Source organism: Gossypium arboreum, chromosome 1, assembly GCF_025698485.1.
Source record: "Gossypium arboreum isolate Shixiya-1 chromosome 1, ASM2569848v2, whole genome shotgun sequence".
NCBI lineage: Eukaryota > Viridiplantae > Streptophyta > Magnoliopsida > Malvales > Malvaceae > Gossypium > Gossypium arboreum.
In genome coordinates, this window is record NC_069070.1 from 6,636,329 (window position 1) to 6,662,154 (window position 25,826).

Below are 25,826 nucleotides of genomic sequence, written 5' to 3' on the forward strand. Positions count from 1 at the left end.
TCGAGAGGTGGAGCTAATTATATGCTAACCTTTATTGATGATTTTTCCGAAAAGTTTGGGCGTTCTTCACGAAGCGAAAAGCGATGTGTTTTCCACATTTAAGTATTGGAAAATTATGATTGAAAAACAAGCGGAAAAGCAGATAAAATACCTCCGCATGCAGACAATGGCTTAGAGTTACGTTACGATGAGTTTAATAGATTGTGCAAGTCGAAGGGATCATGAGACACTTGACGATTCGTCATACTCCACAACAAAGCGGCGTTGCGAGCGAATGAACGAGCGATCATGGAGAAGGTTCGATGTATGTTGTCAAATGCCAACTTACCGAAGTCATTTTGGGCGAAGCGACCTCTCTGCATGTTTTTGATCAACCGATCTCCATCCGTTGCCATTGAGAAAAGACTCCACAAGAGGTATGGTGCGGTAATCCCGCTAATTATTCGATTTAAAGATTTTTGGGTGTCCTGCGTATGCTCATGTTGATAATGGAAAATTGGAACCGAGATCCATTAAATGCGTTTTCTTGGTTATAAAGCTGGTGTAAAAGGCTATAAGTTATGGTGTCTGAAAATAGAAAAGTTGTGATTAGCAGAGATGTTGTTTTTGATGAAACGCTATGCTACCTAACTTATCTCTTAAAGACTCTTCCAATAAAGAAAACCAAAAGCGGTGGAGCATCAGTTAATCGTAATCAACTCCTCAAGCCAAGACAAAAATTGAGAATAGAGTTGCTTCTTCACCGCAATACTCTATCGCCAAAAACAGGACAAGAAGAGAAATTAAACCTCCAAAGAAGTATGCCGAGGTTGATCTAGTTGCTTATGCTTTAAATGTGGTGAAGATATAAATGCGAATCAAGAGCCATTTAATTATTCGAGGCGATTAGTGTGAAGACTCGAGAAAAGTGGATGTTTGCTATGCAAGAGGAGATGGAATCACTCCACAAAAACAGAACATGGGATCTTGTAAAACTTCCTAAAGGTAAAAAGGTCATTCGTTGTAAATGGGTGTTTAAAAGAAAGAAGGGACTCAGGAGTTGAAGAACCGGATATAAAGCAAGGCTTGTTGCAAAGGGTTACAGATCAAATTCGAGTGGACTTCACAGATGTGTTCTCTCGGTTGTTAAGCATAGTTCGATTCGAGCTTTGCTTGGTATTTTGCCATGCATGATTTGGAGCTTGAGCGGTTAGATGTAAAAACGCATTTTGCATGGAGAACTTGAGGAAGATATTTACATGCAACAACCAGAGGGTTTTATAGTCTCAGAAAAAGAGGACTATGTTTGCTTGCTGAAAAAGTCCCTTTACGGTTTGAAACAGACACCAAGACAGTGGTACAAGAGGTTTGATTCCTTTATGACTTCTCATGATTTCAAAAGAAGTAGTTTTGACAGTTGTGTCTACTTTAAGAAAAACGGTGATGGTTCTTTTGTGTATCTACTTCTTTATGTTGATGACATGTTGATAGCGACAAAGATAAAAGAGATAAGAAAGGTTAAAGCCCAACTAAGTGAAGAATTTGAGATGAAAGATTTAGGACCAGCAAAGAAGATACTTGGTATGGAGATTCTCGGAGATAGAAAAGCAAGTAAATTGTACCTAAGTCGGAAGGGTACATTGAGAAAGTTCTTTGCGAGTTCAATATGCAGAGTGCTAAGCTGTTAGTACTCCTTTAGCGACCCATTTCGGACTTTCATCGGCCTTATCTCCTCAATCGATAATGAGATTGAGTACATGTCACATGTTCCATACTCTAGTGCAGATAGGATCTCTCATGTATGCTATGGTTTGTTCACGTCCGTTTATCATATGCGTCGGTCGGTTAGCGATACATGGCGAATCTGGTAAAGAACACTGGAAAGCGATTCGATGGATTTTAAGATACTTACGAGGCACTACTAATGTTTGCTTACAGTTTGGAAGAACTAAAGATGGAGTTATAGGGTATGTTGATGCTGATTTTCTTGGAGACCTTGATAGAAGAAGATCTCTCACGTGTTACGTCTTTACAATCGGAGGTTGTGCAATTAGTTGGAAAGCCACTTTGCAAACTACGATCGCTTTGTCTACCACTGAAGCTGAGTACATGGCGATTCTTGAGGCTTGTAAAGAAGCTATTTGGTTGAAGGGACTATTTAGTGAACTCAATGAAGACCTTCAAATCAGCCACGATATTTTGTGACAATCAGTGCCATCTTTCTTACAAAAGATCAAATGTTTCATGAGAGAACAAAACACATTGATATTCGGTATCATTTTGTTCGTGATATTATTGCTCGTGGTGATATTGTTGTGAGCAAAATTAGCACTCATGAAAATCCTGCAGATATGATGACTAAGTTACTTCCTATAACCAAGTTTGAGCATTGCTTAGACTTGGTTGGTGTTCATTGTTGAAGTTAAACCCTTAAGGGTTTTTGGAAGAGGTGAAGAACTTGTTTATTGAAAGTTCGCGATGAAGAACTTGTTCATTGAGAATTTGTGTCAAGGTGGAGATTGTTAGAATTAAGTGACCCAAATTCTTATTTAAATAAAATACGATGGAAAATAAAATAAAAGTAAAATCCATATAGAACTAGACTTCTTTTATTTTATTTTAGAATAAGGTTTTAAACCTTATTAAACTCCATCTATTTTATATTGATTAGGATAAGGTGTTTCAATCCTACTAGAATATGGCTTTGCAAGCCTATAAATAGACATAGTCTATTCCTCTTGTATTTGAGTAAAAATTTTTCGACATAGTGAATTTTCTTCTCCTCTGCCCGTGGTTTTTTTCCCGAAAGGGTTTCCACGTAAAATTTATGTGTTCTTTATTTTTATTTATTTTATTCTATTTTATTTTTCACATTAATAAACTTTGATTGAGATGATCAAAGCATATACCAAGCTATATAACATGCTTAACTTACAATATACCATTTTTAAGTTCATTCATCCAACTAGGTATTTCAACTAACTCATTTACAACCTTTGAAATTTAAAACCATACCAAAACTTATGATCATCATTCATAAAAGCATCAACCTTAACCAAATCATGCAACTATTAGTTAATTACCATGTTAAGCATTCAAATTTAACCATTACCACATTTATCATATAACAACTAACTTAAAATGACCATTTACTCAACAAGGTACCCTTATATACATGCCACAATGTCTAAACTCAAAATAGACACAATTCTATCTTCTCGATGATAATGTGAACTCCACGTTGATCCAACTCAGCAAGCTTTGCAAGGTAACGGTCTACAAGGGAATAAAACAACTAGAGTAAGCATTAAGAATACTTAGTAAGTTCAAATAGAAACACTAAACTTACCTTGATCACTTAGAAGTAGAATAATTACCCATCACTTTGACATGCAATTTGGCTATCTTTGGCACATAATGCTTAAAGTAATCATTTTCCAACATTAACATTCAAATAGGTTAGACATACTTGTATATCTTGAATAATATCATTTAATACCAAAGCAATTTCATATCATATAACTAGTTATAAACATATACCATTTCATATTCAATGCATTTTCAAGCTTTTCCATTTCAATTAAGATGAATATCGCCCGATGAAACTATAGTAAAATTGACTTGGATACACAGGTGAACTATGTTGACCACATAAGCTGAAATTACATCAGGGTTACTCACACAAGCTAAATTTATATTAAGATTGCTCACACAAGCTAATTTTATATTAGGTTACTCGTACAGGCTAAACTTATGTTACATATAACCTAAGAATCTACAACAAATGTTAGACCTCGTTATAACATGTAAAATCGTTGATTAAGTGTGTGTATAACCCTATTAGCATGCCAATCGTACCTAACCTTTTACTAAGTTCACATTGGCATTATTTCCATATATGTATCATTACCAATCCCTGTAATCATCCAAAATTTATGTTGTACCCTATACTATTTTGTCAAAGACAACGATCACATAATATTTCAATTTAGTCATTTACTAGCCAAACATGCCGAATTCACTAGTATCTTAATTATATCAAAACTTATATATGAAATCAAACAAAAAACCACACATGATATAAAATAAGATAGTAAGTTCCATATAAACTTACTTGTTCAAAATGTGAAAAGAGTGGATACTCTAGGGACTAATTCATAATTTTTGCTTTTCCTCTTTTAGCCCCAATTTGATCTAAATCTTGATCAATTAATGGTTGAATGCCATGAACATTTCCTAAGTTTTATTCCTTCAAGTTACGAAAATTGATAGGATGGATGGAGAAGATAACATTCTCGTCCAACAACTTAATTTATATTGGAAGATTAAGACTTAATTTAATTAAGCTAAACATGCTTTAATTAACTTAATCAATTCATTAAGCATGGTTAGTGTAATCTTTCATCATCATCCAATAATTCCCATTGGAAAATAATTTATTTACGATTTTATATCTTTGGCTAATTCCAATTTAAGTCATCAAGTCTTTTGTCAATTAAAAATCTATAGCAATTGGACTTTTATAATTTAGTCCCTGAGCCTTAATTAACTATTAATTAGACAATAATTACTAGACCAATCTTTAATGTATTTTTATATTATCTTCATAAAGATTCATATTTAATATTTACAGACTCAGTTTATTGAAATAGGGTTCTAAAACTACATTTTTCAGTACCACTGAGAATCAGACCGTTACAATAAGGACTTACAACATATTTTAACATTCAAATTTTTACTCTAGAATTTTTCAAAACAAATAATTAACCCATTGTAAAGTTTGGGAAACCATACTAGTATATTCAATATGAAGGTCTTCTCATGCTAACAAGTTGCACACACCCACCATGTTCTTTTTCTTTTTCCATTTTGTAAAAATGGTTAATTTTCAATTTTGGTCCTTCTGATATGCTTCCTTATGCTGACACATGGCACAAACCCATTATGTTCTTTTTTTTTCCTTTCATTTTTAAAAATCATAAATTTTTAGTTTTAGTCCTTCTAATATGCTTAAATTTGAGATTTAATCCTCATACTTTATTTTCTAACATAATTTGGTATCTATATTTTTATATTGTTCTTAATTAATTCAATATTTTTATAATGTTATTAATTAGCTTAAATCATTAGTAACATTAACTTTTCAATTAAAATGTTACGTGGTTATATATAATTTGAAAGTATATTTTAAATTAAAAAATAGAGGGCTTAATATGGAAAAATAAAATTATAAGGACCGATTTCCAAATGTACGAAGTGTAAAGACTTAGGCTTAGTTTAGCATTGCTTCTTAAAAGTTCTTTTGGGTCAAAAAACATTTTTTAGCAAAAACTAAAATTTTGTGCTTCTACTTTTGGCTAAAAAAGTGCTTTTACAAACCATTTTTTTCCTAAAAACACTTTTGAAAAGCTCAAAAGCATATTGTTTACCAATGCTTTTATCTTAAAGTGCTTTTTGTCCCAAAATTTCTTCTTAAAAATGCTAAACTAGCCATTAATCATGGTTGTTTGAACCACATTGGCTGGTTGGATCAAGAATCGGCCGAGGTATCAGTTCGAAGAGAGGCATAAGATCGGTTAGTTCACAAACCGATTGAACCAAGTTAGAAACCGATTTAACTAATTTTTTTTATTTTAATGATTTTTTTCTGATTTATTTAATCCAACTGTACAAACTAGTGGCCTAATCCGTTCGACCATCAGTCTAGTTCTAAAAATCTTGCTTAGAGTATATTTTGATATTCAAACAAGTAATTAAGTGAAGCGTGAGTGCACCATACTAGTATATATATCAACATGGATAGAATTAGGTTTTTGACTTAATTATTGTGTTCTTTTAGAATATGTCTTTTTAAAAGTTAGTATATATATAAGATAACTCTCTATATTCGTAGGTATCGAGTTTAAGGTTTTTTTCAAATCACCACAGGAAGTCATACCTTGCATATCAGGAGGAGTCTGGTCTAAGTCTTTTAAGCTTTGACTAGGGAATTATATATTCATTATACCAACCAACCTATTTGATTAGTAGAAGTAAAAAACTATGGGAATCGACTTCCACTCTATAAATATTTCGCCATTTATTTTTTTCTTTCCTCCCAAAATTCACTCAAACCCTAAAAAAGTTTGTTATTTTGTACTTCTTTTCTTGAAAAAAAACACGCATCAAGGTTTTAAGAAGAACACACAACAAATTATAATTGTCAATATGATAAAGTTAAAAACTCAACTGTGTTTTAAATTTTTTTTAATTCTTGTGGAAATATTTTTAAGAAATTGTGAATTAAATATTACAATTTTTTGGTTTTTTGAATAGTTAGATGATCGAGTGTTTGAATTTGGCATAATTTGAAATTCTAGTAGGTTGATGCACTTATTAAAAAATGCTTGAAGACAACTAGTTTATATGTGGCATCTATGATGACGAAGTTTAGTACGATAAGTTGCTTGTCATCTTGTTGGCAAGATGGAAGCCAAAAATGCATACATTATATTTTTAATGTGAGGAAGTGATTATAATACAAGAAGATGGTGCTTTAATAACTGGCCTTCTAATTGAAAAACAGACGATAACGAAGCTAGTAACGTTGATGTGACATACAATTGCCATCTGTTTTTGGGCACCATCTTGTCTAAGGATAAGCCAGAAAAGGAATTAGATAAGAATTAGGTGACATGCATGTGATAGGAGAGGCTTGTCCGACTGGCCGTCCACAATATGTAGTTGTTGAGAAGAATGATCAATATGCTAGAGTTTGGATACTTTGGGTTATAGAATGAATGTTGTTGCCAAAAAAGTCTAATAATAAAGTCCACTACATGTGTCTTCCTTTACTGGAGTCTTTTAAGGATGTCAGTAGATTCAAATAGGGTTTTGAAATTTTAATGTAATTTTATGGGGTTCTTTGCAGGGTTATGTGAGAATCGATCGATGAAATAAATGGTTGTTGCCTGCTTATGCAAACATGGGCATGGAAACGAATGTTGTGGTGAATGCTTATCCCTTTTACAACCATAAGAGTATGCGAATTCCTTTAGTCTAGATCCAATTGTTCATGTATTGGCTTCTCATATCCCTTGTTTCGAATACACGAGTTCCTTTAGCCTAAATCCAATTTTTTTACCTAATTAATTATTGATATAGGGTTCTAACCAATCAACTAGTCGATACCCTAGCAGGATATTCTGATCATCTACTAAAATAACGAGTCGACAATGACTACTTATCTTCCGAGCTCATAGTCCAAATCCGTTCAGGGTTAAGGTGTTCATATATAGGCCATACCAATTTTGGGCTAATTCCTACCTAAAGGACTTCCTAGGATCGTCAAGCCTAGGGTTTAAGTTCTTCTTCTCCCAAATAGCTGATCCACTAAGAAACTTTATCATTCAATCAATTAATTAAGTTAAAACAATTAAAACATGCAAAATATATGTAAAGCATAAATTTATTCTAATCTTTACACAAACATTCATCTAACAATGTTAAAGAAAGAGATATAAAGAATAGAATAAGGAAAAGAGATGCTCATGGATTTATCGATGAAAGTATGGCTCCGGAACAATCTCCACTTGCGTAAGTCTCACTTCGGAATAGGATCTTCTGATTGCAAGACATAAATAACCTAAGTAAAAACTAAGAATGAAAAGAAAAAACCTAATAATCAAAACCCTTAAATTATGTGTTTAAAATAATTACAATGGTCTTTATATAGGCTAAACTCAGAATATTAAAGTGCCTAAAATATTCTTGATGTCCTTAGAGTTTGAATAAGACAAATACTACTAATATCCCTCAAAAACATAATTAAAATGTGCAGGAATTTTTGGGTTGCGTAAGAGCTTGCTTGCAACACAGGCCCACGATGTTGCAACCAACCACACGGGTATGTAGTGACACAAGAGGGTCGTGTCGTGACATTGAGGGTAGTTTCACTTCAGAACTTGTTTTTAGCTTCTATCTTTGACGTTGAGACATCGGTATCTTGGTGTCGCAACATAGGCATCAATTTTGGCCCGAATAGGTGCCTTTAGCTCTCTTCTTGACCTACAAGACCATTTAACCTTATTGAGACATATTAGAACGTAATAAAAACTACTAAAAATCATAACTTACTACTTTAAGTATTAAAACTTAAATATTTACTAAGATGCTTTGATTTAACTATCTAACAAGCTAAAGTTATGTGTAAAAATGGTATAAATAACAGTGTAATTCATGGCAGATCAGTAACACCACAATGCATATTGACAACTTGAAACCTTGTTCCTAACACTTCAAAACCAAGTAAAAATCTGTCACAAAACATCCCAATTGTGCCTAACTAATACCTCATATTGGCACCATCACAAACAAGTTATAAACATTACCAAACATCTAACTAAATTTGATACCAAAGTGTTCCATTCATATGGTTCAATCTTTCATATTAGCCTATATTGCAATGGTACATTTTGCCATGATAAACTTACAAAATCTCACTTTAAAACACGCTAAAAATTACGTTAACACTTAACAATTTTGACCAAATAGGTCTAAAACCTAGCAGATGTCATTTAACAAGCATGCCTTAATATTTTATTCAAGTATCACATATAATCAAACTCATTTTTGATTCAAAATCAAGAATAAATCAACTAGAAATATATATATACACCATTCATACCATTTAAGCATACCATATAAACCTTTAAAATGAGTATTACATATCAACCATTATAATAACCTTGCAACATCATCACTTAAAACTCAAAAACACTTGATTACAACCAAACCTATATACATGCCACATAATCGAGTCTAGAATAAAGAAAATAATACCAAATCAGAGGTTGGATAACGTGACCTATATAGAGACAAAAAAGCAAACAAGATAAGCATTATTAATTTTTAGTAATTCCAAATGAAATTCACTTAACTTACCCTAATAAAATAACAATTAAGCAATGGAAACATAATGTAGATAAATACAGAAATCTTTTGGTATCCTATTACTTTCATATACATTTCCATGGAATAATTAAATTGCTAGTTTGCTCACACATCAAGCTTTTATAAAGCAATTCACATATACATGTATAAAAATTCAATATAGCATAACATATGTTATCCAGTTCGTACTCGATTTATATACATATATACTTAAGTTCTTATTCATATCACATTCAGACCGTGTTCGTTTGGCAACATAACAATTTAATCCATTCCAATCCCTTTGACATTCTCACAATTACTAACATATCCATATACATTTTCATGAGCCATCATTTTCAATAATCAAATAACATTTCACAACTTAGCCCTTCACGAAAAATTCACTGTTCCATAATGATTTAATTATAAGTTATAAACATACAAAATAGCATAAAAAAGTACTAGTCCAAATAAAGATCACATGAACTTGACAATTAATATACTCAAGAATTGAAACACAAATACCATAGCAAACTCATGTACAACATTTAATACATCTTTGAACCTGTATACTAATTCACTTTCACAACATGTTTATTGCCCATAGAACTCTAATAAATATACTTCAGACACACGAGATAAGATTGCTCACACGAGCTGTGAAAATGGAACTTATTCTTCATATTCAATCCATTTTCAATTTCTATAGTCATATACTCACTTTTCGTACGTTCGATAACAATTCACATTCATTTACAGTGCGTTATCATCATATACACATCATTCAATCATAGACATGTATGAATTATTTCGTTTTGAAATCATTTCTCTTACCATTCTTTTATTTTGAGGAACATCTATAAAACAAATAATGGCACTAAAGTGCATACATGGGCACGAGAGTGCAAAATCAAGGGCACTGGAGTGCAATAACGGGCACTGAATTGCAATCATATACATTTTATGCCATAGAATATAATCATGCACAAAATATCCATTCATATAGCCATTTTCCTGTTCATTCCATATTGCATTCATATTCATATTTATTATATATTTATTTTCTTTCGATTTAGTCCATTTGATGTCAACAACAATATATATACTTAGAAATTCAAGCTAGAAAGCAATAAAAAATAATACAATTAAATTATGAATTAACAAAGTAAGTCCTTTATGAACTTGGAAAACAACAACCATATATTTCAAGATATATATAACAAGCATTGGCAATATATTTCAAGATAAAACATACTTATATGCACCTAATATTCAACCAATACATGTCCTAAAGTGACAAGCAATTTCAATCGTCCAATTGCATATGTAACATAATTTTGACAAGTCCAAAACAACCTTTCCAACATTTTAACATGTATAATTATATCCAACTTACTTAACCATTAACAATTATTCAATTCATACCAATTCCATATCATTCCATGATCAAGCATTCATTTATGAGTAACATCATATCATTTATGTACCATAACATTCGTCCCTTTTACTTTAATTTCATACCATTCAACTCGTTTCTGGAGTCTGACGACTCATTCGTATTTTTTTTGGCCTCTAGGGCTTGTTTTTTACTAATTTACACATATGACCACATATCTTCTTTATCTTAATTCTCATAGTTCCATATTTGGCTCAATAGTATCAAATATTACCATATTCATATTATTTACAAACTTATAATTTGTAACCCCTATTAACCTGACTCAGACTCTAACGGATACTCGGATCGTCCAACCAACACACCGAGCTTGTACTGAATGCATCATTGGATATTTGATAAACCATAAATATAACATGTTTTAATCCCATGCTTAGTGTGTTTTTGGATGATTTATTATATAATTTAGTGAATTTGACGCTCCTAATCTTTTAATTTCATGTTTTTTACTTAGAAAACCATAGGAGAACAAAAGCAATAGAAAACGGGCCAAAAACGGACAATACGGGCTGATTTAAAGAACCACACAGCCAAGGCCATTTCCACACGGGCTGAGCACACGCTCGTGTGAGACAGACGGGCTAGCCACACGCCCATGTGGCAGCATGTGTCGATTTTGCTCTCGCTTTCCCAAACACGTAGAAAAAGCCAATTTTTAGGGTTTTTGAGCATTCTAAAGTCTATATAAACACACTAGAAGTAGACCTAAAGGGAACACACAGAGTAGAAAGAAGAAATTACTCGAAGGAAGCTGTTGGAATCATCTTCGAAGCAAATCCACTTCAAGATTGAAGATCTCCATTCAAATCTCTCTCGAAGTTTATTTAGGTTTTTTATGTCTTGTTGTTTTTCTAAATTTTAGATGTTTTCCTTTTACATTATGTACTAAACTCTTTAAATACCTAGGGAGGATGAAACCTACTATGGATCTTATTATTTAATTATTTGAATTACACGATAAATACTTGTTCTTGTTCTTAATTATGTGTTCTTAATCCTTGCCTTAATATTTTCAGAATATTAATCCAAGTTTGATGTGCTTATTCAGTAGAGCAAAAGTCTCTATTAATAGTAGATCTAGCATAATTAAAGGGAGTTGCTTGCAATCCTAGAAATACGATGACATAAATCTACTAAATTAGAGTCAAATCTAATAAGGGAATCTATAAATCCAGTTAATGCGATGATAGGGGTTTTAATTAGAAAGAGATTTCAATTAATCAACCTAAAGTCAGTTGTTTTTAGTCTCGAAAGAGATATTAACATAATTTAGGGATTTCTACGGATCAAGACAAGTGAATAAATCGTTTGATTTAGAGTCAGAATAATAAGTGAAGTCTTGATGGATTCTTTCCTGGGTATTGTCCTCCTTATAAGTTTTCTTCAAGTATTTTTCCCAATTCGCTCTCTGTCTCTTTCATAGTTAATTAGTTTAATTTTAGATTAAAACAAATCCCTTTTTATTTTAGGCTAAATAATAGAAAGATGGTTAATACTAGTACTTTTAGTCCTTGTGGATACAATATTCTGGACTGACCATAGCTATACTACCATTTGATAGGTGCGCTTGCCTTAGTCGTGATCTTAGTCTAGTTTAGTGATTCATAAAACGCTCATCAAGTTTTTGGCACCGTTGTCGGGGACTAAGATATTAGGAACGCTTGATTTTTATTAATTTAGCCAGTTTTATTTTTACTACATTTTATTTTAATTTTAATTTTTGTTTACTAACTTTTCTTTTGTTTTCTTCTGGCATGTTCTTGTAGTTTATGACTAGAATAAACCCGTCAGGACCTCTACTTTTTGATAGTAAAATTGAAAAACATAGCTCGCAAAAATCGTAAAGAAATAAGGTGGAGTCTACAATATATAGAGGAAGAGCACGAGGATGATACCAATATTGTCGAGGAGATGGCTGAAAATCAGGATAATCCGCTACCTCCTGTGGTTGCTGCGAATCCTGTAAATCAGAATTTTGTTCCTCGTACTATGTACGACTACACCAAGCTAATTTAGCAGAGGATAAATTGAGTATTGTGAGACCTACTATTACTGCAAATAACGTCGAACTAAAGCCAAACACCATTCAAATGATGCAACAGTTTATTCAATTCGATGGTTTGCAAGATAAGGATCCAAATACTCATTTGGCTAACTTTCTGGAGTACTGTGATACTTTCAAAATTAATGGCGTTTCTAATGATGCCATTCGCCTTTAGTTATTTCCCTTCTCATTGAGGAATAAAGCTAAACAGTGGTTGAATTCTCTACCATAAGGGTCCATCACTACATGGGAACAAATGATCGAAAAAGTTTCTTTTGAAATACTTTTCGCCGGCCAAGACAGCAAAGTTGAGGAATGATATCTCTTCCTTTGTGCACATAGGCTTAGAGACACTATACAATGCATGAGAGAGGTATAAGGATTTATTGAGAAGGTGCCCTCACCATGGGTTACCCTTATGGTAATAGGTTCAGACTTTCTACAAGGATTTGAGCCCCTCTACTAGACAACTGATCGATGCAGCCATCGGCGGTACCCTAAATAACAAAACACCTGAGGCAGCTTATGAGTTTATTGAAGAGATGTCACTGAATAATTATCAGTGGCAAGTCATGAAGACAAAGCCGACAAAAGCCGTTGGTGTTTTCAACCTCGACACGGTCACCATGTTATCAAACTAGGTAAAGCTCTTAAATAAAAAGATTGATGGTTTATGTATTTCTACACAGGTACATCGAGTGATGCAGTGTGACACAAGTGGAGGAGGAATGAACAATCCAGAATGCCTAGCCTATGACCCTAGCACTACGAACGAACAAGTCAACTCTATGGGTAACAATTCTAAACCTCAGAATAACCCCTATAGTAATACTTACAATGCAGGTTAAAGGAACCATCCGAACTTCTCTTGGGGTAGTCAAGGCAATCAAAGACCACAACCCCCTCCAGGCTTTCAACCACCTTACCATCAGGATAAGAAACCTATCCTTGAGGAGATGCTAACAAAATTCATCTCGGTGGCAAAAACTAGCTTCCAAAACACTGAAACTGCACTAAAAAATCAGCAATCGTTGATTCAAAGGCTCGAAAATCAAATTGGTCAACTTGATAAGATGATTTCAGAACGACCATAAGGTAGCTTACCGAGTAATACCAAAACCAGCCTAAAGGAGCAACTTCATGCGATTACTGTTTGATATGAAGAAAGGTTAGTTAAGTCCAAACCGAAACTAAGGCAAGAAAGTGTGGTAAGTAAAGATAAGGTGAATGAAAGCTAGAGTAAACAAAAACTGGTGAGTACAGAATATACACCTCGTGTGTCATACCCCAACGCAACAAAGAAAGACCACATAGATGAACAATTCAATAAATTTCTTAACCTTTTAAAAAAATTACATATTAACTTACCATTTAATGAAGCTCTTTCACAGATGCCCAAGTCAGTTAAATTTTTAAAGGAGCTTCTGGCAAACAAACAAAAGTTAGATGGTTCGTTGTATGTGGAATTAAATGCAGTTTGCTCAGCAATTCTACAAAATAAACTACCCAACAAGTTGAAAGATCCAGGGAGTTTTACTATTCATTGTTTAATTGGTAGTTTAAATATTGATAATGCTTTGGCCGATTTAGGGGCGAGTATAAATGTCATGCCTTATAAAATGTTAAAACAACTAGGTCTTAGGAAACCTAAACAAACTAGGATGAGTTTTCAACTGGCAGACAAAACTATTAGATTTCCTAGGGGTATTGTTGAGGACGTACTCGTTAAGATTGATAAATTTATATTCCCAGTCGACTTTGTTGCTCTAGACATGGATGAGGATAGTGACTTACCTTTAATTCTAGGTTGGCCCTTTTTTGCAACTGCTAGAACTATCATAGATGTTGGTACAGGTGAACTAACGCTTTATGTAGGTGACAACAATCAGTCTTCAGGCTCGTGATTCAGTTAAGGCATCAAGTGATGAATATGATTTTCTAAATCCTGACAATAAGACAAATCATGTGGTTCAACCCTCTTTGCAGGAAAAATTTTCGAGAAGCGCAAATGAGCTACGTTTTAGTTCATACGGCAACATTAGAATAGTTCATGAAGAACGAAGACTTTAGATCGATGAACTAGACGAATAGCAGACACATGTCAAGGAGAAACCAAAAATACACAATGCTGAATCAAAACAAAGCCATGTCGAGCATAAAGATGAGAAGAGCCAATTCAAGGTAGGGGATCAGGTGTTATTAGATGAACTCCTTTGATGGTACTTAATGTCTTTCCATACGGTGTAGTCGAGGTAACTCATTCTCATTTCGGCACTTTTAAGGTAAATAGTATTCGACTTAAACCTTATTTAAATAAAAGAATTGACAGCGAGAAAGAGGAGTCTCGACTCCGTGATCTATCGTGACCATGTGAATAAGAGGTAAGTCGAGCTTAGACTCTAAATAAGCACTTTTCGGGAGGCGACCTGAGCACTAAGACTTTTAATTTTCTCATTTATTATTTCATATTATTTCTTTAAAATTAACGAAACATTAAAAATTAGGTTTTTGACATACATAGCCTGGCCACACTGGCTTGTCCTATGCTGTGTGACTTAACATAGGTGTGATAATGAGTTACACGGTCGTGTGATATGGCCGTGTGACCTACATGGCCTGTACACACAGACGTGTCATTGGCCGTATGGATCTTGAGACTTAGTTTTTATTTTTACAGGAAATCGACAGTGAGTTACACGGCCATACGACACGGCCGCGTAACCTACACGGCTAGTACACACAGGCGTGTCCTTGGCCGTGTGAGCCCTGAAGCTTGGATCTTCAAAAATCGACAGAGACACGGACTAAAAGAATCCACACGGCCTGGACACACAGGCGTGTCCTAGGCCGTGTGAAAACTGGAGCTTAATTTTTCGAATTTAAAACAAGTCAGTGAGCTACACGGGCGATGCACATAGCCGAGTGTTTGGACACACAGGAGTATGTGAGACACACAGGCGTGTCCACAGCCGTGTGAGCCCTAAAGCTTAGATACTCAAAAATCGACAGAGACACGGGTTAAAAGAATCCACACTGTAATATCCTGATTTTGGGCCTAGTCGGAATAGTGGTTTCGTGACCACAAAATCTGAGATAGAAATAATTATTTTATGATTATTTTAAGGTCTATGATATGATTGCATGATTGTGTGAAAATTTCGTGAAGAAATTTTATGCATAAAGTGCCTAATTTGAAATTTGGGACTAAATTGAATAAATTGCAAAACTTGTGTTCTAGAAGTATTTTGCATAAAATTGAATTAGATTATTAATTAGAGGTCCTTAAAGAGTAATTTTACCAATTTCTAAGTCTATGGACAAAATTGGACATGGATGGAATTTTGGAAAGTTTAGTAGTAAGGGCATTTTGGTCATTTAGGGTAAAATGAATTAAAATACAAAATTAAAAGCCAATTTTGCTCATCTTCAACCCCATGGCCGAATATAGCAAGGAGAAACCATGGCTAGGGTTTTCAAGCTTCCAAGCTCGATTGTAAGTTCGTTCTAGCCTCGTTTTTAATGATTTTTACGTTTTTAGAGTCCCTAGCTCGATTTAGCTTATGCTAGCAATAATTTAACCTAGGGTTTATATTTGGAAAAATACCCATAGGTGAAATTTGTGTATTTTGGTGTTTTATGATAGAATATGAAGTTTTAAATTATGTTAGACAACTTGTGCTACTCGGTTTTAAGTGAAAACGAGCAAAAGGGCTTAATCGATAAAAATACCTAATAGTCATAAGTACATGTTAGAGTGAGAATTTGATGTTCCATAGAAGGGAAAAATGATCAGCATGTCATAAAACATAAGAAAATAGGCTGAATTTTAATTTACGAGCTTTGGGGCAAAAGTGTAAATATGCAAAAGTTTAGGGGCAAAATTGTAATTTTTCCAAAATATGATTTTGGGTCAATTTGAATAATGTGAGTCCTAATTAGACTATATTTTAAATGATAGAGCAAGGAAAACTGAAATTGGGCTAAAATGGGGAAAATACCAAGTGGTGGACGAAATGGTAAAATAGCCATTTTCAGCATACGAGGTAAGTTCATATGTAAATGTTGGTAACATAGTTATTATTTTAAATGTTTTAATGTTTTTTAAATGATATGATAATTATTATGAAATATTATACTTGTGATAATTGTTTGATAATATGTCAAATTATGTGATATACTTGGAAAATGTGAAATACTACCGAGTATCGGTATCGGCATTCCGTAGAAGATGGTTGAGACACATGATTGGGGAAAAGGTCCGTTGAACCTCGTGAATGGATTAGGATACAAGTGACATGTCACTGGGATATTTGGGCATCCGAACTCGTTGAGTTGAGTCCGAGTTCACTTATGGATGCGACGTCCGAACTCGTTGAGTTGAGTCCGAGTTCGTGAGATGTAACTAGGCATCCGAACTCGTTGAGTTGAGTCCGAGTTCACTTATGGATGCGAACGCCCGAGCTCGTTGAGTTGAGTCCGAGTTCACTTATGGGCGGGTTACATGGTAGCTTGGCTACATATGTGGCACTTATGTGCAAACTTTCCATGTATCCGAATTATATTCCGATGTGTTCAACGGGTAAAGTTCTACTCAAATGGAGGAATACTCAAGATGAAAGGGACGTATTGGTAAGTGTTGTGAAATGGATAATTTGAACAGGTATGTACTTAACCCTCGGGTTGAAAACTCGATATAACAACAATATGGTAAGATGATAAATGAAAAGGTGATATGAATGTCTTGGTGATGATTATGCAAATGATGTTTTATGTTTGCTTATATGGTTATGTTACTTGCTATTTGCATGTGAGCTTACTAAGCATTTATGCTTACTCCTCCTTTTCATTCCTTGTAGTGTTGACAAGCCAGCTCGAAATCGGAAGCGGTCGGAGGCACGCCACACTATCCGTATACCATCTTGGCATAATGGCTTGTATATTTTGAGTATGGCATGTATAGCATTATAATCATTTTGTATATATGGTCTTATGATATGGTTATTGAGTGGTATGGAAATAGAAATGCTTGGTAATGATTAGCCATTGGAATGGCTAATCATGATCATATTTGGTATTATGTATGTCAAATTGCTAGCTAATCCATGGAAACCATGAAATAGGTAAAATTTACCATAAAATAGATTCGCACAACAAAGAGTGACGTGAGTGTGAAAAATCACTAAAAATAGTAGAAATGGAATTAAATAATGAATAAGTTATGGAATCTAAGCTTGATGAGTCTATTTTCATATGGAATAAGCAAAACAGTATATGAGCTATATTTTATGAGATGTTTAAATTTTTGTGAAACAGGGCGGAGCGATTTCTGGATCCCCTGTTCTAAATTTGGAAATTCACCATAAATTTTACAAAGATAATTAGAAGTCATGCTTTATATGTACAGATTCCTTATTGAGTCTAGTTTTATTAGAGATAAACGGCATAGTCATTGAAGCTCTGTACAGGAGATATCTGATTCGTAATACAGAGGTCGAGTAGTTGAACCTGAAACAGGGAGATTTTAACTAATAAACTGTACTAATTGGCCCAACCAAAATTCTAGAAAAATTAGTAGATATATATATGAGTCTAGTTTCAGGAAAAATTTACGAATTGGATTTGAGTTTCAGTAACTCGAGATATGATTTTTAAAGCGATCGTGATGCGCTTAGCCACTTGTCCGAAATTTTAAAATGAATTGTATGAGCTGTTTAATTAATGAATTAAGTCCGTTAACACCTCGTGTTCGACTCCGGAAACGGTCTCGGGTACGGGGTGTTACACACACGGCCTGGACACGCAAGCATGTCCAAGGCCGTGTGAAGACTGGGCTTAGAAATTTAATCGCACACGGGCGTGTGACATGGTTGTGTGGCCTAACACGGACCATTACACGACTGTGTCACCCATAAAATCCCCAATCCCTAATTTTCTTTCTACTTTGTCTTCTTTTCACTCTCAAAGACCTAGTCGCCACAACCCTTTTAATCCGTCTTTTCGGCCACCGTCGACCCTTACCTCCTACAACCATCCCTCTAGCCACCACTTCACTCAACTCTCCTTCCTTCTGCACCCCTCTCATCTTCTTTCTTCTTTCTTTTCCTCCTTTTTCCTTCTTCCCCCATCCCCACCTTTCGCACTGACCCCTCATTTTAACCCGAACCACATCCCTCAAAACCACCAAGTCCCAAACCACACACCCCTTTCTTCCTCCTTTCCTTTCCTTTCTCCCTTTCATCCTTTTCCCTCTCTTCTTCCCCTATTGCACACCCCTGTCAGCCTTCACCCACGCCACCTCTATGCCACTAAACCACACTTTCCCCCAGATCTACTGACCATCTATACCTCCGGTCACCACTTTCGGTTTCTCCTTTTACCCTTAACATTTATTATTTTTATTTTTATTATAGTAGATATTTTATGTTAGTTATTTATTATGCTTATTATTTATTACATTTCTTTATTATTTTATTTTATTTTCATTGTTTGTTATCATTAGTATGGTTACCCACTGTTCGATTTCTATTTAGCCTTTTATCTTCACATTGCATTTGTTCTTTTATCTATGTATTCCAGCTGCTTACTTTTCTTTCTAATACGATTGTTCTTTGCCAATTTTTCATTTTATTCTTAGTTACTATTGTCAGTATTTTTTTTAAGTATAGCCTACTTTGTCTTTTAGTTCTGACTTATGTTTAGTTTGGATTTATTTATTTATTTACTTTCTTTTTAATAACTATAATTCGTACTTAGAGTCACTATATGAAGTTTGCATACTTTGATTTCGAATATTCTATTTTAGGAGTAAATTTTTATTTAGGATTATTTGCCTTTTATTTGGTGATGCATTCTTTATTGATACATTCTTTTATTATTACAGATTCATCATGACAAACACTTGAGGCAAGTCCAAATTCGCCGTCCCTGCTTCAAAAAAGTGGAAGGGCCCAAGTAGGACCTCCTCCTTGAGCGCATCTACAGAGGCTCACCACCCTTATCTTTGATTCTCGACAGGCCTCGAGGAGGATCTGTACCAGCTTCATCGAGTGTGACCATTCGAGTTAGGAGGCTGCATTGATTGGGTCGCATTAGAGCAGGTCCGACTCGCTGACGACGTGCGTGCTATTATCACTACCGTTCAATGGGATCGATTTTTTGATATCATCAAGCCCACATACATGGAGCTAACCTTAGAGTTCAGTGCCACCTTTTCGGTCCAGCAGGTCATGTCGGTCAATGATGAGCTAGGCACCGTTACCTCTTGCCTTGGTGGTTTTGTTGACATATGAGCGTCCTGGAGTTCGGTGCTACTTTGGGACTTTACATAGAGAAATTCATGAGTGCCGAGGACTTTCTTTAGCTTCATCGGCATATTCATCATTTGCCTTCGCACTATTGGACTGACCTCACGGGCGGCCTAAAAAATTATGACGCAAGTCGCTCGAAGGCAACACATCTCTTTCCGGCCCTACTGTATCTTCACGCCCTCCTAGCTCACACTTTGACAAGACGGAGAGAGAGCACAGGAGTTGTTAGTACCTATGATGCATACTTTTCATGGAGCATGGCTAGGCCATGTTTTTTATTTGGCGTACTTCATCGCGTTATCTTTCCACCATCAGAGTGAACGCCATACAAAGGGCACCATCTGTCTAGGCCCTTACGTGACTCGACTCACTCGACACTTTGATCTTCTCGACACAACGGAGTAGTCCTCGACACTTACACTTGTTTGCCAGATGTCCCCTCAGGGCATCTCAAGCATGATCCACATGAGGATGATCGAGCGGCAACGTGGAGTGGACCCCCTCAGTACAGACTATTTCAGTCTGACGCTCAGCATGACTAAGAGGACTTCACTGATGATGTTCCTCCCTACCACAAGGATTCATATCCACCACCACCTTCGAGTCACCGCCCTACTTATTCTGTTGCTACCCTTGCGGACCTCTCAGAGCGATTTTCTTGATTCGAGCAGCAGTGCTTTCAGAGGTTCGACAATATCGATGCCACTCTGCAGCAGATATGTCAGCACCTCCATATTTCATCTTCAGCATTGTCGACTTACGATACTGACTTCTCTGATAATGAGGACCATTGAGTCCATTTCTCTTTATGTTTATTTTTATTTTTATTTTTATCTTTATCTTTATTTTGTCTTTCTATTTTGAACTCTATTTTAATTATTATGGTTGTCTCTAATCGAGTAACCCTTTTTAATCTTCTTCAGTAATGTGTTTATCATCCTCTTATCAGTTGCTCAGAATTTTGCACTACCTCTACATTTATCTACAATTCCGCTTTTCACTATTTTTGGAATTTCATCCAACAGTCAGGGAAGTTTCAATTCTCTCCCTCTCTTATGATATTCTGTTTATATTATGATTATATTTGTTTGTACATTGAGGACAATGTACATCTTAAGTGTGAGGAGGTTATTAATATGATTATTTGCAAATCCCTGAATTATGCCTTGTGTTTTTAAGTAATTTTCTCATATCATTATTAGAATGAACTTTTCCTCAATTTATGATTCTTATTGATATGTTTTAGATTAAATTCATAGGTATTTATGCATTGATGGTTTAAACTTTAAGACACTAGAGAATCAAGCATGATAAGTCTATTTTTAGAATTAAATTTTTTTTTAAGTTGTTTCCCTAAATTGAGGTATAACCTTGAAGTTTGAAATTTGCAAGATTGATATCAAAAGCCAAAACTTTTTTGTGATATTTTGAGCCTTTAGAGCATACATTTTTCTTGCTCACTTTATTATTGGTTATGAGTGTGTCAATACTGATTGGTTATTTTAGAACTTGCTTCGATTATACATGTCGAGACCACACCTTTGATTTGATATACTGAGATGATAAAGGCACCTAGGTTTTAACCCACTTATCCCATAAAAAGCCTACCATCATAATTAACCCTTAGTGAACCCCTTTGAGCCTAATGAACCGTTTCTTGATTTACCCATTAATATTAATCCATAACTCATTTTTGATTCATTCAGAATTGTTCCCGTTTTATTGACTCCTTTTTTGTGGAGATTTGATTTGGTTAGTTGCCTAACTATGTTCTTTTGTTCCAATTATTAATTTTTCTCTTACTATCTATTTTGTTCTTGTTCTTAAAAAAAATACAATACATATATGTTGATTATTATTAGTTCCTTGTTTTGAGCTTAAGTAGTTAATTTCATATTTCAAGCTCATGTTATTCTTTAATAATTTTGATTGATGTAATTATTTTAATATTAGTTTATTTTTCTAGTTAGGTAATTTATCAATTCGATCTCGATTCTAACCTTTTTTTTCAACCTTTATCCACACCTTTTAACCCAATGTCCATTACAACCCTTAAAGACACTTTGAATGATTTGAGTGAATCTTTAGTGAGGATATCAATTATTTTTGATTTTTGAATTAAAGGTAATTATTTGGATAAAGGGAAATACCTCTATTTTCATGCTTTAAAAAAAATGTTAGACTTTGATTGTTTGTACATTTAGTGCTCTTTTAGTTGAATTATCAATGTATGATTATTTTTGAATTATGATAAAATATTATTAATGAGAATTATGAGTTGAGAAAGTTTACTCTTAATTGTGAGTTGAAGATTTTGCTTGAGGACAAGCAAACGCTTAAGTGTGGGGATATTTGATAAACCATAAATATAACATTTTTTTATCCCATGCTTAGTGTGTTTTTGGATGATTTATTATATAATTTAGTGAATTTGATGCTCCTAATACTTTAATTTCATGTTTTTTACTTAGGAGAGCATAGGGGAACAAAAAGAGTAGAAAACGGGCCAAAAATGGACAAAACGAGCTAATTTAAAGATCCACACGGCCAATACCATTTCCACACGGGCTGAGCACACGCCTGTGTGAGACACACGTGCTAGCCACAAGCCCATGTGGCAGCCCGTGTCGATTTCACTCCCGGTTTATCAAACACGCAGAAAAAGCCAATTTTTAAGGTTTCTGAGCATTCTAAAGTCTATATAAACACATTAAAAGTAGACCTAAAGGGAACACATAGGGTAGAAAGTAGAAATTACTCGAAGGAAGCTGTTGGAATCATCTTGGAAGGAGATCCACTTCAAGATTGAAGATCTCCATTCAAATTTCTCTCAAAGTTTTTTTGGGTTTTTATGTCTTGTTGTTTTTCTAAATTTGAGATATTTTCCTTTTACATTATGCACTAAACTCCCTAAATACTTAGGGAGGATGAAACCTACCATGGATCTTATTATTTAATTATCTGAATTACACGATAAATACTTGTTCTTGTTCTTAATTATGTGTTCTTAATCCTTGCCTTAATATTTTCAGGATATTAATCCAAGTTTGATGTGCTCATTCAGCAGAGAAAAAGTCCCTATTAAAAGTAGATCTAGCATAATTAAGCGGAGTTGCATGCAATCCTAGAAATAGGACGACATAAATCTGTCTGATTAGAGTCAAATCTAATATGGGAATCCATAAATCTAGTTAATGCGACAATAGGGGTTTTAGTTAGAAAGAGATTTCAATTAATCAACCTAGAGTCAGTTGTTCTTAGTGTCGAAAGAGACATTAACATAATTTAGGGATTTTTACAGATCAAGACAAATGAATAAATCGTTTGATTCAGAGTCAGAATAATAAGTGAAGTCTAGGTGGATTCTTTCCTGGGTAATGTCCTCTTTATAAGTTTTCTTCAAGTATTTTTCCCAATTCGCTCTCTGTCGCGTTCATAGTTAATTAGTTTAATTTTAGATTAAAACAAATCCCTTTTATTTTAGGCTAAATAATAGAAAGATAGTTAATACTAATACTTTTAGTCCTTGTGGATACGATATTCTGGGCTCACCATAGCTATACTACCATTCGATAGGTGCACTTACCTTAGTCGTGATCGTAGTCTAGTTTAGTGATTTATAAAACGATCATCAGTAACATGTACTAATCTGCCGTAATTTGATACATCAACTTAGGCTCTCCAATATAGTCAAGGAGCTTATTCTCAAACAAATTTAGTGTATTTTATATGTTTTTATTGGTTTTTAGCTTTAAGCATTAATAAATGTTTTTGTTTAGTGTTACACCTTTTTTAGATTGAAATTGGCCAAACAGTGCCATGATGGACCTAACTATGTGATTGAGTTGGTGTAGGGAGATGTGGCTCAAACAAAAAAAGATCATCATTCAGAGTGGGTATCATGACACCAATGCGATGAAAGTCATGATACCCCTGAAGAATTTTGCGTGAAGAAAATTGTGGCAAACTCTAGTGATATCCTGACACAGAAGATAGGTATTGCGACACCGAGACTCCAAAACCCCTAATTTTGATACTATTTTGGGCATTGCGATACCATTCTCTGATGGGGAGCAACTTTACTTTAAGGCTAGTTTTTGTCCAACACCAACACCAACACCAATCAAAATACAATGTCTAAGGGCATTTTAGTTCAAAATTTTGGGTTGTAATCGGATGTTAAAAGCCACTTTTGGCTGAGAACTAAAAAGAAGCTGTTCACCTTACTTTCTTTTTCATATTTTTAGCCTTTTAGTTAGCTTTTTTCTTCATTTCTAAAGAATAGTTTTAAGCTTTTTCAGGTTTTAATGTTAGGTAGTTAGTTAGTTTTTACCGTAGCTTAGTTTTATTTTCATTTCAGTACTCTAACTCTCTTTTTATTTTCAGTTTAATCTAGAGTCTTAATATAGCTCAGCTTCATTTTCTTTTCTTAGATAAAAATATGAACTTTAGTGTTATTTTTAACCACCATTGTTTCTACCTTCATCTTTATCAAGAAACTATCAAGAAAACTCTAATGCCATATGTGGTTCGTATGAATGGCAAAACCATTCATTCTTTATTTGATGCAATAACCTTAAACCATTATTTGCTTGACCGAATGAGTTAAATGGCTAAATCAATATTACAACCTTATTCATTAAATCGTTATAGTAGCCATTCAACACTAAAACCAAAGAATGACTATTCCAACCTCTCATATTATTTTTCTCAAAAATACCCCAAATAAAAAATTTGTTTAAACCACAATTGAATGAGAATATTGCTACAATGCCAAAACCTTTTTTAGTTAATGCACAGATAACTGAAATTAGCTTAGAAATCAATTGCTTCTTTTACACATATAACTAAAATTAACAGCCCATTCCAAGCTATAGAAATCCTTAATGCAAAGAATCAAAAACAAGCTTTTTCTTTTTTATATTATGCATGAAGAACATAAAAGAAAACTCATGTTTATCTTGGATTTGGGCGATTTTAAATCATTTAAGATTCAACTTTTGAGAGAAAAGGTGAAAAATCAATGGTGCCCAACAATGGAAGGAATTTTTTTTTATGGATATATGGGTTTTGGTCGGATTTTAGGATAAACTAACCAAAAAATTGAAAGAGGAGGTGGAGATAAAGCTTTAGATGAAGTTTATTTAGTTTTTGGGTATTTAATTGGTGATGAACGGTGGAAGACAACAATGATTATGGTGGTTGACCAAACTGAGAATAAAAGCTGTAATTTTGGGGGTTTAAAGACAAATTCTAGAGAGGAAGATACATGAGAGAGAGGAGAGTAAAAATAAATGAATAAAAAAAAATTGAGTGTTTATACCCAGTAAAAAAAGGCAAAACAAATTTATTGTTTTATATTAAATATTCATATTTTTTTTTGTAATTCATTTGATAAAATGGATGTCTATAACCCCCAATTTCATCCTATAGTGTAACACCCCTATCCCGTAACCGTCGCCGGAATAGGACGAGACGTTACCAGAAATTAGGAATCGGATCAGAACAGTAAAATTTTGAACCTTTTCTTAAATAAAAGATCATTTATTTATATAACTAATAGACACAAACAAGGATCGAATTTAAAACTTATAAAAGTAAACTTCCATAAGATGCCATATTCGCATGGCTTATATGCAATAGTCAAAATATCATTCTATTTATAGTCTATCCTATACATGCCATAAGCTAAGTCCAAATCACATGATTACTACAATAGTAGATAGTGTGACGAAGTGCTGACGATCCCCGAGCTAATAGTAAGAGTCAACGATCTACAAAAATAAACAGAGAAACATAACATTCAAAGTAAGCTTTCATAAGCTTAGTAAGTCTTAAGCAATTTAAACAGTTGAACTTAAAAACAAACCAAATGTTCGAAAGCACATAACACTTTTTGAGTACAATACTATTTGGCTGATTATGCACAAACACATATCATTTTACTCCGTTTATACTCAAACTTATATAAACATAGTATTTACAAGCTTCCGAATTAACTTTAATTCTTTCAAATTTCACTAGTGTATCATTTCTTACCCACACTTACTTTCAACATTCATAGATAAATAGCATATCGAAAACTATCTTGTAACTTTGCATAATAACTGAATGCACACATATACAA

At 34.0% G+C, this 25,826-nt stretch overlaps 1 non-coding gene across 1 annotated transcript; it reads right to left on the reverse strand.

The window, feature by feature from the left end:
* Positions 1 to 12,697: 12,697 nt before the first annotated feature.
* On the reverse strand, positions 12,698 to 12,804 carry LOC128281591 (small nucleolar RNA R71). The gene has a single exon (XR_008271833.1). It is a non-coding gene; the product is annotated as a small nucleolar RNA R71 (small nucleolar RNA).
* Positions 12,805 to 25,826: the final 13,022 nt, after the last annotated feature.